Source organism: Bufo gargarizans, chromosome 4 (genome assembly GCF_014858855.1).
Source record: "Bufo gargarizans isolate SCDJY-AF-19 chromosome 4, ASM1485885v1, whole genome shotgun sequence".
NCBI lineage: Eukaryota > Metazoa > Chordata > Amphibia > Anura > Bufonidae > Bufo > Bufo gargarizans.
In genome coordinates, this window is record NC_058083.1 from 128,042,520 (window position 1) to 128,057,977 (window position 15,458).

Sequence of the window (15,458 nt, forward strand, 5' to 3'; positions counted from 1 at the left end):
CACGTATGTACCAATGTATACATTGGATACATTGGCAGTAGCAGACCGTATGATAAGGTGGGCACACCAAGGTAAAGGTAAGAAGCACGAGAGCGCAATATACCCTGTTGAACTATATAATACGTACCCCTCATACTAGTACCAACAGACAAGCAAACCAAGAAAATAAAAGGAGATCAAACTTTTAATACTAACCTGGAACGGTATTAGTAGCATGGCACATACAAACATAAAATATAGAGAGATTCTTAACCGCAGCATATCAATTGAGTCTAAGTTCCAAAGTTGCAATTTTAACTGTAAGAGGGACTGTGACTATAATGAATTATAAATACTAATATAACACTATATTTTTTTAACAATTTTATGTTTTTTTCCAATATGAATTGTATCTTATATTTTTTATAATTTTTCTGTATATATTCTGTTTGATATGAAATGCATAGGAAATAAATGTTATATTTAGGGATGAGCGAATCGACTTTGGAGAGAGTGCTCCGTACAGTATTAGAAAGTATTGGCTCCGATGAGCCGAAGTTATTACTTGGCGAAGTCTCGCATAATAACTTCAGAAATTTATTTATACTGTAAAAAAACATTTAACGAACTCGGGTTCGGTTCCAAGGTACCACTCCGTACAGTATTGAAACAAATTTTTATGCGAATCGACTTCGGATGTTTCATCTGAAGTCGATTCGCTCATCCCTAGTTATATTAATTACTTGAAAGACGGCCATTGGTTGAAAATAAAAATAAAATCAGGTCATCAAATAAATATGTGTGGTTGCTAACCTCCTCCGGACCGCTTAACGCACGGATGCGTCCTGGAGGCGGTCGATTCATTCCTCCTGGACGCATCCGTGCGTCATCTCGTGAGACGCGAGATTTCGGTCTGAGCCGGCCCGCGGATGCGCATTGCGGGCCGGCAAAAGTTGAAGAACAATTTTGTCACTAGCCTGCCAACCAATGATCGTTGCTGGCAGGCTGGCGATTTTCAAAATCTCAAGTCAGAAGCCATCTAACACCTTATATTTATAAATATAAGGTGTTAAATGGCTTCCCTGCTCCTCTGCTGGTCCTTTTGGTCGGTTGGTCTCAGCAGAGGAGCAGGCATCACAGTGAGTAGCACCAAACACTACACCTTAGCCCCAGATCACCCCCCAGCACCCCAATTAACCCCTTGATCACCCCTTCTTGCCCCTGTCAATCACCTAGTGAAAGGGAAAAAAGTGATCAGTGTAAACTGTCACTTTTTTTTTCACTGGTATTGACTGATAGGTTTTAGGATAGTTTAGGCCCCTTGGTTAGGTAGTTTAGTGATCGTTTAGCGCCCAGCCCACCGCACCGCAGTCACTTATTCGCTGATTAGCGTATCGCTAATCAGCTTTTGTACTTTTATAGTATCTGTAAGTGATCAAAATTGATCACAGTCAGATCTATAATAGTATTAGTGTCACCTTAGCTCGCCCTCCACCCAAAACGCAGTGTTTGTCCGATCAGGCCTGATCGGACGCCCACACGTGCGTTCACCCACTGCACAATCATTTTACAAGTGCTGCGGCGATAAAAAAATCAGTTTTGATATTTTTTATCAATCGCAGCGGACTCCGGTACTTCGCTAGCCTCCCATTTGTAAGACAGGCTTGCTTTTTTTCTTGGGTAGTCTCAGGGAATACCCCTAAATTTAGTAGTCCAAATGTCAAACAGGGGGTATTCTTCTGAAGAGGCCTACAGGCTTCTGACCCAGTCGGATGAGGAATGGGAACCCTCATCTGATGAATCTAGCGGGTCAGAATATGAACCTGTAGAAAGCAGTGGCAGTCTGACCCAAAGTTAGGACGAGGAGGCTGAGGTCCCTGATAGCACCAGGCGTACCCGGCCCCGTGTCGCTAGACCACAGGTTGCGCAGGATCCGCTTCAAGGGCAGCAGAGTGGGGCTGGCGCTGTCGGATTACGTGGTGAGGCATACACCAGCAGCGCAGCCCATCCTGGACCTAGTACCAGCACTGCCGTACAACATGGTGAAGTGGCGAGCACCAGAAGGGCAGTTGAAGCTGGTTCGGTGGCAGGTGCAATAGTTACCCCGTCGCAGCCACCGAACAGACAGGCCCGTAGAGCCCCTAGAATCCCTGAGGTGCTGGCAAACCCTGATTAGCAGTCCCCAACTTCAGCCGCACCTGTAGTTCCCCCTTTCACCGCCCAGTCTGGAGTTCGGGTTAAGACAGCTCAAATCGGGTCGGCACTGGGATTTTTTGAGCTGTTCTTGACTGCGGAGCTCTTGGACTCAAACAAATCGTTATGCCACTCAATTTATATCCGCCAACCCGGGAAGCTTTTATGCCCAGCTTTTATGCCCAGTCCAAGTTTCCGAAATTAAAAATTTTCTGGGCCTTCTCCTCAACATGGGTCTAACCAAAAAGAATGAATTGCGGTCATATTGGTCCACGAACCCAATTCATCACATGCCCACGTTCTCTGCTGCTATGTCCAGGACACGATTTGAGACCATCCTGCGTTTCCTGCACTTTAGCGACAACACCACCTCCCGTCCCAGAGGCCACCCAGCTTTTGACCGGCTCCACAAAATTTGGCCCCTCATAGACCACTTCAACCAGAAATTTTCAGATTTGTATACCCCTGAGCAAAACATCTGCGTAGACGAGTCCCTTATACATTTTTCCGGGCGCCTTGGCTTCAAACAATACATCCCAAGCAAGCGCGCCCGGTATGGGGCCAAATTGTATAAGCTCTGTGAAAGGGCCACAGGCTATACCCACAAATTTCGGATCTATGAGGGTAAAGATCAGACCCTGGAGCCGGTCGGTTGCCCTGACTACCTGGGGAGCAGTGGGAAGACAGTCTGGAACTTGGTGTCACCCTTATTTGGCAAGGGGTACCATCTTTATGTGGACAATTTCTACACAAGTGTGGCCCTCTTCAGGCATTTGTTCCTAGAACAAATTGGCTGCTGTGGCACCGCGCGAACTAGTCACGCGGGCTTCCCCCAACGGCTCGTTACCACCGGTCTTGCAAGCGGGGAGAGGGCTGCCTTGTGTAATGAAGAACTGCTCGCGGTGAAATGGAGAGACAAGCGTGACGTTTACATGCTCTCCTCCATTCACGCAGACACGACAATACAAATAGAACGGGCAACCAGTGTCATTGAAAAGCCCCTCTCAGTCCACGACTATAACCTTCACATGGGAGGGGTGGACTTTAATGACCAGATGTTGGTTCCGTATTTAGTTTCCTGACGCACAAGATGCTGGTATAAGAAGGTGTCTGTATATTTGATTCAATTGGCTGCATATAATAGTTTTGTTCTCTACAGTAAGGCTGGGAGAACAGGATCCTTCCTCAAATTTCAGGAAGAGATCATCGAGAACCTCCTGTATCCAGGAGGTTCCATGGCCCCATCCACCAGTGTAGTTAGCCGTCTACACGAGCGACATTTCCCCAATGTCGTTGCTGGTACCTCAACCCAACCGTCACCCCGAAAAAGATGTTGTGTCTGTAGCAGGAGTGGAATAAGGCGTGACACCCGCTCTTTCTGTCCTGACTGCCCTGACCACCCTGCCCTATGCTTAGGGGAGTGTTTCTGGAAGTACCACACACAGGTACACTTAGCATAGGGATCACATCTCACAGGACAGGTACACAGGGCTATTAGGGTCCATTCACACACAACTGCTGCAAACCTCTCCTTTCACCTGGGACAAAGTGCATAATGCACTTCGCCACATCTTTGGGCGATTTGCGCTTTGCACATTGTCCCATGGGGAAGGAGAGGTTTGTCCTATAAAGGTTAAAAAAAAAATCACCAGTAAGCAAAAAAGTTAACGTTCAGTTCAAAAAGTTAAATAAAGTTTATATGTTCTGTTCAAATGTTATTATAAAGTTAATAACATTTATTGCGTTGCGGCCTGTTTTTTTCTTTTTTGTTTTGTTTTTTTTACCTTCCAGGTGGACCAACCGATCGACTAGCTGCAGCACTGATGTGCATTCTGACAGAAGCATTGCGCTGCTGTCAGATTACACAAAAGTCGGTGTATGCAGTGCTGCAAGACAAGATTTCTCCTCTGCAGTAAAAGATACGTTTGCCGAGGCATATGAGCTGAGGAGGTGGCGGTGTTCATATGCTTTGGCAAACACTTGTATATAAAAAAATAATAATAATAATCCCGGCAATGATTTATTCATCCACATTGATGGATGTGAATGGAGAAATCGGGTTTGCCAGGGCATACGAGCTAAGTGGGTATGGATGTTGGGCGGAGCTCCTATATCCTGGCAGACGCCTTTCCCCTCCTTTTTTTTTTGGGCAGAGATTTTTTCATCCACATTGATCGATGCGAATGAAGAAATCTGTGCCGTTCATTTTTTCTTTCAGCCCAGAGGCTGAATGGAAAAAAAATCTCATTATCTGTATGCTCAACATAAGGAGAATAGCAGAAACTCCTAATGCTGGCCATACATGTAATGGTTGCGGAGACCCTCAAATGCCAGGGCAGTACAAACACCCCACAAATGACCCCATTTTGGAAAGTAGACACCCCAAGGTATTCGCTGAGGGGCATATTGAGTCCATGAAAGATAGAAATGTTTGTCCCAAGTTAGCGGAAAGTGAGACTTTGTGAGAAAAAAACAGAAAAAAAATCAATTTCCGCTAACTTGTGCCAAAATAAAAAAAATTCTATGAACTCGCTATGCCCCTCATTGAATACCTTTGGGTGTCTTCTTTCCAAAATGGGGTCACATGTGGGGTATTTATGCTGCCCTGGCATTTTAGGGGCCCTAAAGCGTGAGAAGAAGTCTGGGATCCAAATGTCTAAAAATGCCCTCCTAAAAGGAATTTGGGCACCTTTGCGCACATAGGCTGCAAAAAAGTGTCGAACATGTGGTATCGCCGTACTCAGGAGAGGTTGGGGAATGTGTTTTGGGGTGTCATTTTACATATACCCATGCTGGGTGAGATAAATATCTTGATCAAATGCCAACTTTGTATAAAAAAAAATTGTCTTTTGCCGAGATATTTCTCTCACCCAGCATGGGTATATGTAAAAAGACACCCCAAAACACATTGCCCTACTTCTTCTGAGTACGGCGATACCACATGTGTGACACTTTTTTGCAGCCTAGGTGGGCAAAGGGGCCCACATTCCAAAGAGTACCTTTTGGATTTCACAGGCCATTTTTTACAGATTTTGATTTCAAACTACTTCTCACGCATCTGGGCCCCTAAAATGCCAGGGCAGTTACTGCCCCACAAGTGACCCCATTTTGGAAAGAATGGCGAGTTCCTAGAATTATTTATTTTTTGTCACAAGTTAGCAGTAAATGATGATTTTTTTTTTTCTTACAAAGTCTCATACTCCACTAACTTGTGACAAAAAATTAAAACTTCCATGAACTCACTATGCCCATCACGAAATATCTTGGGGTGTCTTCTTTCCAAAATGGGGTCACTTGTGGGGTAGTTATACTGCCCTGGCATTTTAGGGGCCCAAATGCGTGCAAAGTAGTTTGAAATCAAAATCTGTAAAAAATGGCCTGTGAAATCCGAAAGGTGCTCTTTGGAATGTGGGCCCCTTTGCCCACCTAGACTGCAAAAAAGTGTCAAACATGTGTTATCACCGTACTCAGGAGAGGTTGGGGAATGTGTTTTGGGGTGTCATTTTACATATACCCATGCTGGGTGAGATAAATATCTTGGTCAAATGCCAACTTTGTATAAAAAAAATGGGAAAAGTTGTCTTTTGCCGAGATATTTCTCTCACCCAGCATGGGTACATGTAAAAGGACACCGCAAAACACATTGCCCTACTTCTTCTGAGTACGACGATACCACATGTGTGACACTTTTTTGCAGCCTAGGTGGGCAAATGGGCCCACATTCCAAAGAGCACCTTTCGGATTTCACAGGGCATTTTTTACAGATTTTGTTCAAACTACTTCTCATGCATCTGGCCGACTAAAATGCCAGGGCAGTATAACTACCCGACAAGTGACCCCATTTTGGAAAGAAGACACCCCAAGGTATTCCGTGAGGGGCTTGGCGAGTTCCTAGAATTTTTTATTTTTTGTCACAAGTTAGCGGAAAATGATGATTTTTTTTCTTACAAAGTCTCATATTCCACTAACTTGTGACAAAAAATTTAAAATTCCATGAACTCACTATGCCCATCACGAAATATCTTGGGGTGTCTTCTTTCCAAAATGGGGTCACTTGTGGGGTAGTTATACTGTCCTGGCATTTTAGGGGCCAAAATGCGTGCAAAGTAGTTTGAAATCAAAATCTGTAAAAAATGGCCTGTGGGCTTCGATATGCCTGCTTCCACAAAATACTGATTAAGGGATTTAATATACCTGCTTCCACCAAATATTGATTGATGGGTGGGATAAACCTGTTTCCACAAAATACTGATTAAGGGGTTTGAGATACGTGCTTCCACCAAATACTGATTGAGGGCTGTGATATACCTGCTTGCACAAAATATTGATTAAGGGAACTGATATACCTGTTTCCACCAAATGTTGATTGAGGCTTGTGATATACCTGCTTCCACAAAATACTGATTAAGCGGTTCAATATATCCTATTTCCACCAAATATTGATTGAGGCCTACGATATACCTGCTTCCACAAAATACTGATTAAGAGGTTCAATATACCTATTTCCACCAAATATTGATTGAGGCCTGCAATATACCTGCATACACAAAATACTGATTAAGGGATTTGATATACCTGTTTCCACCAAATATTGATTGAGGCCTGTGATATACCTTCTTGCACAAAATATTGATTAAGGGAACTAATATACCTGTTTCCACCAAATGTTCATTGAGGCCTGCGAGTTAACTGCTTCCACAAAATACTGATTAAGGGGTTTGATATACCTGCTTCCACAAAATACTAATTGAGGCCTCGATATACCTGCTTCCACAAAATTCTGATTAAGGGATTCAATATATCTGCTTCCACCAAATATTGATTGAGGCCTGGATATACCTGCTTCTACAAAATACAGATTAAGAGGTTCAATATACCTGTTTTCACCAAATATTGATTGAGGCCTGCGATATACCTGCTTCCACAAATACTGCTCTTCTCTAGGGTCTTAGGCACAGGGTAATTTTAAAAATAACAGGCAGAAGAAGAGGCAGGCCGTTCCGCAGGGGTGGTAGGGGTCGGGCAGGTGCACCAGGCCGGAGCCTAAGTGGGAAGTTTGGAGAAAGTGCGTGCGATTACTTCAAAGGACGCACCATTAGGTTGAGTGCCTAATTTTTGGGGCCTGTACTGGCCTACAGTAAGATTTTTATCCAGTGACCATCTAATGTACCTCCAGCCACATAATCACAGGTTCTTTTCTGTCAGGTGAATGCCTAATTTTTGGGGCCTGTACTCCCGTGGCCTAAAATAAAATTTTTCTAGGCTCCAGCAGCGCACATTTTTGAGAGTTTCCCTTTAAGAAGCATAAAAATGGCCCCTGATTAAAATACATATTTTTTGTGGGAATTTTTGGCAATGATCCCGCTCTGTTATTACACTGTCCATGTTGTGGGATTATTTGTGCACTTCCAGTAAGTATTTGGTGGCTACAAACATGACCTGAAGGTTTTTCAGGTTCGCCTGCCATTAAAGTCAATGGGGCCCGCTGCGAACGCCCGGTTCGCAAAAATTTAAACGCGAACGTACGTTGGCGTTCGTGAACCATCCCAATCGATGTTCGTCCATCACTAATCTTGGTTTCTGCAAACAGAGGCCAGTGCATGGCAGCCCCAATAGAAATTTTTGGGAGGATCTTATTTGAAATCGGTAGGATCTGTAGCAAATGTAAAACTTTTATATCTATGAGTATAGCACCAGAAATTTAACTCTATGTCACATGTCTGAAATACAATTGTCTTTGGGACCACAGGTGCTAAGCATCTATAGTCATTGCTTAGAAAACTGTTACATGTTCCCTTGACAGAACTTCACAATGTGATATATTGGAATCTGACCCAACAATATCTCATGTCACTAATCCTATATTAATATTAACACATTCTGAAGCTACTTCTGCTGTGCTGGAGTATCTCAAAGCATTTCACACCTTTCTACCTACCAGAGAAATAATCTAACACAGGACATGTTTTACAGTGTATAGAATGTCTAGGTGAAGACTCACTTAACTTAACACATAGCTTAAAACTACATATTCTTGTCTCAGTCATGCACCTCACTTTATGTCTACTACATAATACATAATACCATGACCCAACTGAGTGACAGACTGGTACCGAAGGAGATTATATGCTATGATTTGTGTGTTCTACATCTTTAAAGGGGTATTCTCATATCATAAAGTGATGGCATAGGACTGTCCTGCAGTTCCCTGTACAGCTGGGCACTGCTGTGCAGTGAAAAACTGCATCCCCTACATTCTCAGGATTGATGGGGGTCCCAGAGGCTGGACCACCACCAATCATAAAGTGATATGCTATCACTTTATGAGATGAGAATAGTGAAGCTTCCATGTAAAATGTGCCTCACAAGAAGTGGCAGGTCTTTCATGGTTATTTTGTTTTATTACATTTTTTAGCAGCAACCTTTTATTATAAAGTTATAATGTTAAAATTGTGCCATAATGCATATATATATATATATATATATATATATATATATTAGTATATAATATTAATTCAAATATTATATATATATATATATATATATGTATATATATATGTATATATATATATATATATATATATATATATATTTACATACCGTATATAGGGTTGCATACATTATGGCACAATAAAACAAGCTAACATATTATAATTTTTAATAATAGAAGGTTGCTGCATTCCAAATATCATCATTCATTACACAAATTGGGGTTTATACCTGAAAATTGGTATATGTCTTCTAGGACTCTTCTCTCTCTCTCTCTCTCTCTCTCTCTCTCTCTCTCTCTCTCTCTCTTTCTCTCTCTCTCTCTCTCTTTGTATTTCAAATTTGCACTCTCTTCCTCATTTAATCTCTTTAACACAATAACATCAATAAACTGACAGTGATATATATATATACACAGTACAGACCAAATGTTTGGACACACCTTCTCATTCAAAGAGTTTTCTTTATTTTCATGACTATGAAAATTGTACACTGAAGGCATCAAAACTATGAATTAACACATGTGGAATTATATACATAACAAAAGAGTGCGAAAAAACTGAAAATATGTCATATTCTAGGTTCTTCAAAGTAAGAGAATGCCAAGAGTGTGCAAAGCAGTAATCAAAGCAAAAGGTGGCTACTTTGAAGAACCTAGAATATGACATATTTTCAGTTGTTTCAAAATTTTTTGTTATGTATATAATTCCACATGTGTTAATTCATAGTTTTGATGCCTTCAGTGTGAATCTACAATTTTCATAGTCACTCTTTGAATGAGAAGGTGAGTCCAAACTTTTGATCTGTACTGTATATATATGTAACGAGGGGCGGCGCCCTGCGCAAGGAGAGGGTGAAGAACGCAACCTGCGTCCTCATCTCCATGGCAGCAGGCGAGCAGCAGAGGAGCTGAGCGCCAATAATGATGATCGATGCTCAGCTGTGTTGGGCTGTGTACTGTGAGTCACGTGACGCTGGCCACGTCATGTAACTCACCAGTCAGGGCTATTTAACCCCTTCTACCCCGGGCTAGTTTTCACCCTTCTGCTCAGGTCATTTTTTGGAAATCACTTTATGTGTTAATAACTTTGGAACACTTTTGCTTATCCAAGCCATTCTGAGGTTATTTTCTTGTGACACATTGTACTTCATGACAGTCATAAATTTGAGTCAATATATTTAAAATCACAAATTTGCCAAAATAAAATAATAGCAATTTTCAAAATTTCTATTTAAACAGAAAGTGACACCTCATAAAATATGTAATACTCAACATTCCTCATATGTCTATTTTATATTGGCATCATTTTGGAAATGTAATTTTATTTTGTTAGGACATTACAAGGCTTAAAAGTTTAGAAGCAAATCTTGAAATTTTTAAGAACATTTCCAAAACCCACTTTTTAAGGACCATTTCACTTTGTGGAAGCAAGCTACAGGTACGCCATGTGTATTTACGATTACCGCCTCGTGGCGGGCGGTGGTCGGAACAGTGTGCCTGCTGAAATCATTTAGCAGGCACTCTGTGACAATGCCGAGGGAAGTCCTGTGAACCACAGGTCAATTTAGACCTGCGGTTTGCAGCGTTTATTGGTCATTCCAGGCATGGAAGGCCGCACGATGCCTTCCTTAGGCATCAGGACTGCTTTCCGGTGAAGAGCCTGTGAGATCCAGCCACCTGGATCTCACAGGCAGGAAGCTGTATGAGTAATACACACTGCATTACTCATACAGCCAATGCATTCCAATACAGAAGTATTGTAATGCATTGTAAAGGGAATCAGACCCCCCAAAAGTTGAAGTCCCAAAGTGGGACAAAAAATAAAGTGAAAAAAAAGTTGAAAAAAGAAAGTTTCCCCCCAAAAAATGTAAAGTTTCAAGTAAAAAATAAAAAAACGACATTTTTACCAAAGTATAAAAAATTGGTAAAAATTATGGAAAAAAAGAAAAGTAGACATATTAGGTATCTCCGCATCCGTATCGACTGGCTATATAAATATATCACCTGAGCTAACCCCTCAGATGAACACCGTAAAAAAAAAATATAAAAACTGTACAAAAAGTACAACAGCAAGCGATCAAAAAGGCGTATGCCCACCAAAATAGTACCAATCTAACCATCACCTTATTACGCAAAATATGAGCCCCTACCTAAGACAATCACCCAAAAAATAAAAATAAACTATGGCTCAGAATATGAAGACACTAAAACATAATTTTTTTTGTTTAAAAAAAAGCTGTTATTGTGTAAACTTTAAGTAAATTAAAAAAAGTATACATATTAGCTATCGCAGTGTCCGTAAGAACCTGCTATACAAAAATATCATATGACCTAACCCCTCAGATGAACACTGTAAAATAAATAAAAAAAGGTGTAAAAAAAGCTATTTTTTGTCACCTTACATCACAAAAGGTGTAATAGCAAGCGATCAAAAAGTCATATGCACCCCAAAATAGTGCCAATTAACCCATCATCTCATTCCGCAAAAACAAGAGACCGTACCTAAGATAATCGCCCAAAAACTGAAAAAACTATGGCTCTCAGAATGGGGAGACACTAAAACATGATTTATTTATTTAAAAAATGATATTATTGTGTAAAACTTACATAAATAAAAAAAAGTATACATATTAGGTATTGCCACATCCGTAATAACCTGCTCTAACCTCTCAGGTGAATACCATTATAAAAAGGTGTAAAAAAGCAATTTTTTGTCACCTTACATCACAAAAAGTGTAATAGCAAGTGATCAAAAAGTCATACGCACCCCAAAATAGTGCCAATCAAACCGTCATCTCATCCCAAAAATATTGAGCACCTACACAAGACAGTCACCCCAAAAAAAAAATTGTTGTTATTGTCGCGTCCGTGACAACCTGCTCTAAAAAATTACCACATGATCTAACCTGTCAGATGAATGTTGTAAATAACAAAAAATAGTGCCAAAACAGCTTTTTCTTGTTACCTTGCCTCACAAAAAGTCTAATATAGAGCAATCAAAAATCATATGTGCCCTAAAATAGTACCAACAAAACTGCCAACCTATCCCGTAGTTTCTAAAATGGGGTCACTTTTTTGGAGTTTCTACTCTAGGAGTGAATCAGGGGGGGCTTCAAATGGGACATTGTGTCAAAAAACCAGTCCAGCAAAATCTGCCTTCCAAAAACTGTATGGCATTCTTTTCCTTCTGCGCCCTGCCGTGTGCCCGTACAGCGGTTTACAACCACATATGGGGTGTTTCTGTAAGCTACAGAATCAGGGCCATAAATATAGAGTTTTGTTTGACTGTTAACCCTTGCTTTGTAACTTGAAAAAATGGATTTTATCTCTATTTTCCATTAATTCTTGTGGAACACCTAAGGGTTAACAAAGTTTGTAAAATCAGTTTGGAATAACTTGAGGGGTGTAGTTTCCAAAATGGGGTCATTTTTGGGTGGCTTCTATTATGTAAGCCTCACAAAGTGATTTCGGACCTGAACTGGTCCTGAAAAAGTGGGTTTTAGAAATTTTCTGAAATATTACAAGATTTGCTTCTAAACTTCTAACCCTTCTAACGTCCCCAAAAAAATAAAATGGCATTCACAAAATGATCCAAACATGAAGTAGACATATGGGGAATGTAAAGTAATAACTATTTTTGGAGGTATTACTATCTATTATAAAAGTGGAGAAATAGAAATTTGGAAATTAGCACATTTTTCAAATTTTTGGGTAAATTTGGAATTTTTTTATGAATACATTATTTTTTGGGGGACTTAACTCTACCACTGTCATGAATTAAAATACATGACGAGAAAACAATCTCAGAATCGCCTGGATAAGTAAAAGCGTTTTAAAGTTATCACCACATAAAGTGACACATGTCAGATTTGCAAAAAATGGCCTGGTCCTTAAGGTGAAAATGAGCCCGGTCCTCAAGGGGTTAAGGCCCTGCACATACCAAGATTAGTGCCCGCCGTAAAGTTGTACACCGTCGCCTAGGGCGGACCGTGCAAGTAGGCATGGACAGAGGTGAGGGTGGAGCTCAGGGCGGCACACACTTCTCCTGTAGATGACAGAATCACAGGCCTTACCTTTATTATGGACCCGATGCGAGTGCTTACTGATAAGATTCATAACCTTGCTCAAATAGTGCAGGAGTTGGCAGAAAGGTTACAGAAGTAGGTATCGGTTCAGACCCCACCTGTAGCTACCTCCTCCCTGCAGAATATCGAGCCCCATGTTAAGCTGACGGATCGTTTTTCAGTGGATCGTAGCTCTTTTCTTGCGTTTAGGGTAAGCTGTAAATTTTACTTTTGTTTACGCCCTCATTCTTCAGGGTCTGAACAACACAGAGTAGGGATTATTATCTCTTTGTTGCAAGGCGACCCACAAGAATGGGCATACTCCCTTCCCACGGACTCCCCTTGTCTAGCTTCAGTGGAATTGTTCTTTCAGGCCTTAGGTGTACTTTATGATGAACCTGATAAGGCGACTGTGGAAGAATCTCAGTTGAAGTCTCTTACTCAGGGGAACAGACCAGTAGAGAAGTACTGTAACCAATTCCGCAAGTGGTGTGTTCCCTCTGGCTGGAATGAGCCAGCACTAAAGTGTCAGTTTAGATCAGGGCTCTCTTAGAGCAGACTATGACCCTAGCCGTTAGACTGGACCAGAGTCCATCAGAGAAAGGCAGCGGGAACATCTGTTCTTTCCACAGGCGGTGGGCAAACCAGACTCCTTAGCTATGGGAGTCAAGGTGGAAAATCATCTTGAAGAACCCATGCAACTCAGGATGACCAGAAGAGATCAACAACGCCAATGGGGTACTCTGACCACTGGGTACAACTATGCCCCAAGGTCCCTTCCCCTGGGAGATCATCCAAATCGGATGTCCTGAAGGATAAGGTACTCCCTGAGGTGGTAAAAAAGAAATTACTACTACCAGTGGTTCTTTGGGTTCTTGTAAGGGTCACGGGGAGGCCTTTATTGATTCAGGCTCCTAATTTTCTTGATCATAATTTTTCTCTCTCTATTGGGGTACCCATTTTGTCTTTCCCTAACCCAATCTACAATGTTGCTATTGATTCTACTCCTTTGGTGGGCGGTCAAATTTGGTACTCCTGAGGTGACCTTGACTGTGTGGGCTTGTCATAATGAAAATTGTTATTTTTTTTATGTTAGAGAATTTACCTGTGGAGGTTGTTTTGGGCATGCCTTGGCTCCAGATTCATAACCGTCATTAATTAGTGAAATAGAGAAATGGGGACCTAAATGTAATTCATATTATCTACCGGTAATTTAGGCTGGAATCACTAGTGAGTCAAAAAATCTTCCCCCATACATTTATGACTTTGCTGATGTTTTTTCCACATCTGATGCTGAAAATCTTCCACCCCATAGATCATATGATTGTGCCATCAATCTCATTGCAGGATCCAAATACCCGAAGGGTCGTATTTATAACTTGTCCGGTCCTGAACGAGCCTCTATGAGGGAATATCTGAAGGAAAGTTTAATAAAAGGTCATATTAGACCCTCTGTATCACCTATGGGGGCAGGGTTCTTTTTTGTGGAAAAAAATATGGGGATCTGAGACCCTGTATTGATTATAGAGAATTGAACAAAATTACAATTAAAAATCAGTACTCTTTGCTGTTTATTCCAGACCTGTTCAATCAGGTGCTTGGGGCCCCTTGGTTTACGAAACTCAATTTAAAGGGGGCTTATAATCTGATTTGAATTAGGAAGGGAGACGAGTGGAAAACTGCCTTTAACAAAATTTTGTTAATGATATTATCAGGCAGTTTATTGGAAAATTTATGATTGTATATTTGGACGATATCCTGATTTTTTTCACCGAATTGGGATTCCCATGTCACTCACCCCAGACAGGTTCTGGAGGTCATTAGAAAAAAACTATTATTTGCCAAAGAGGAGAAATATATATTTGGGGTACAAGAAATTTTGTTTTTGGGATATATCCTTACTCCTCAATCTTTTAAGGTGGATCCGGGGAAGGTGCAAGCGATTCAGGAATGGGTGAGACCCTCTTTCCTTAAAGCATTGCAACGTTTTTTGGGGTTTTCCAATTATTATCAAAAATGTATAAAAAAAAATTGGTGGTCGCTAAGCCTCTTACCAACAATACCAGGAAGGAGGCGGATCTAGTGAATTGGCCATCTGAGGTCAAAAAGCCTTCAAAACTCTCAAGAAGTGTTTTGTTTACGCCCCAATCCTGGTTCGGCCTGATCAAGAAAAGCCTTTTTTAGTTGAGGTTGATGCATCTGAAGATGGAGTAGGAGCGGTTCTCTCTCAGGGGTCATCAAATATCACGAATCTGAGACCTTGTGCGTTCTTCTCTTGTAAGGTCTCTCCCTCTGAGAGAAATTACAACATTGGGAACCGAGAGTTACTCGCTATTAAATGGGCCTTTGAGGAATGGCGTCATTTTTTGGAGGGGGCTCAACATTGTGTTACTGATCGTACTGATCACAAAAATGTATTGTATTTGGAATCTGCTAAACGTTTGAATCCCAGACAAGCAAGATGGGCATTGTTCTTTACATGTTTAACTTTTATATTACTTTCAGGCCAGGGAGTAAAAATGTTAAAGCCAATGCCTTGTCCCGAAGTTTTTGTGCTTTTCAACCTCCGGATACTCCTCCAGAGCCAATATTGCCAGCAGGTATCATTGCGGTTTCGGTGTCCTCCGATCTAACTACTGAAATAGAGGCAGGACAACACCTAGCTCCGGTACAATCCTCTACAGATAAATTGTTTGTCCCAGGTCATTTTTGCCTCCGACAATTGGGTGAGT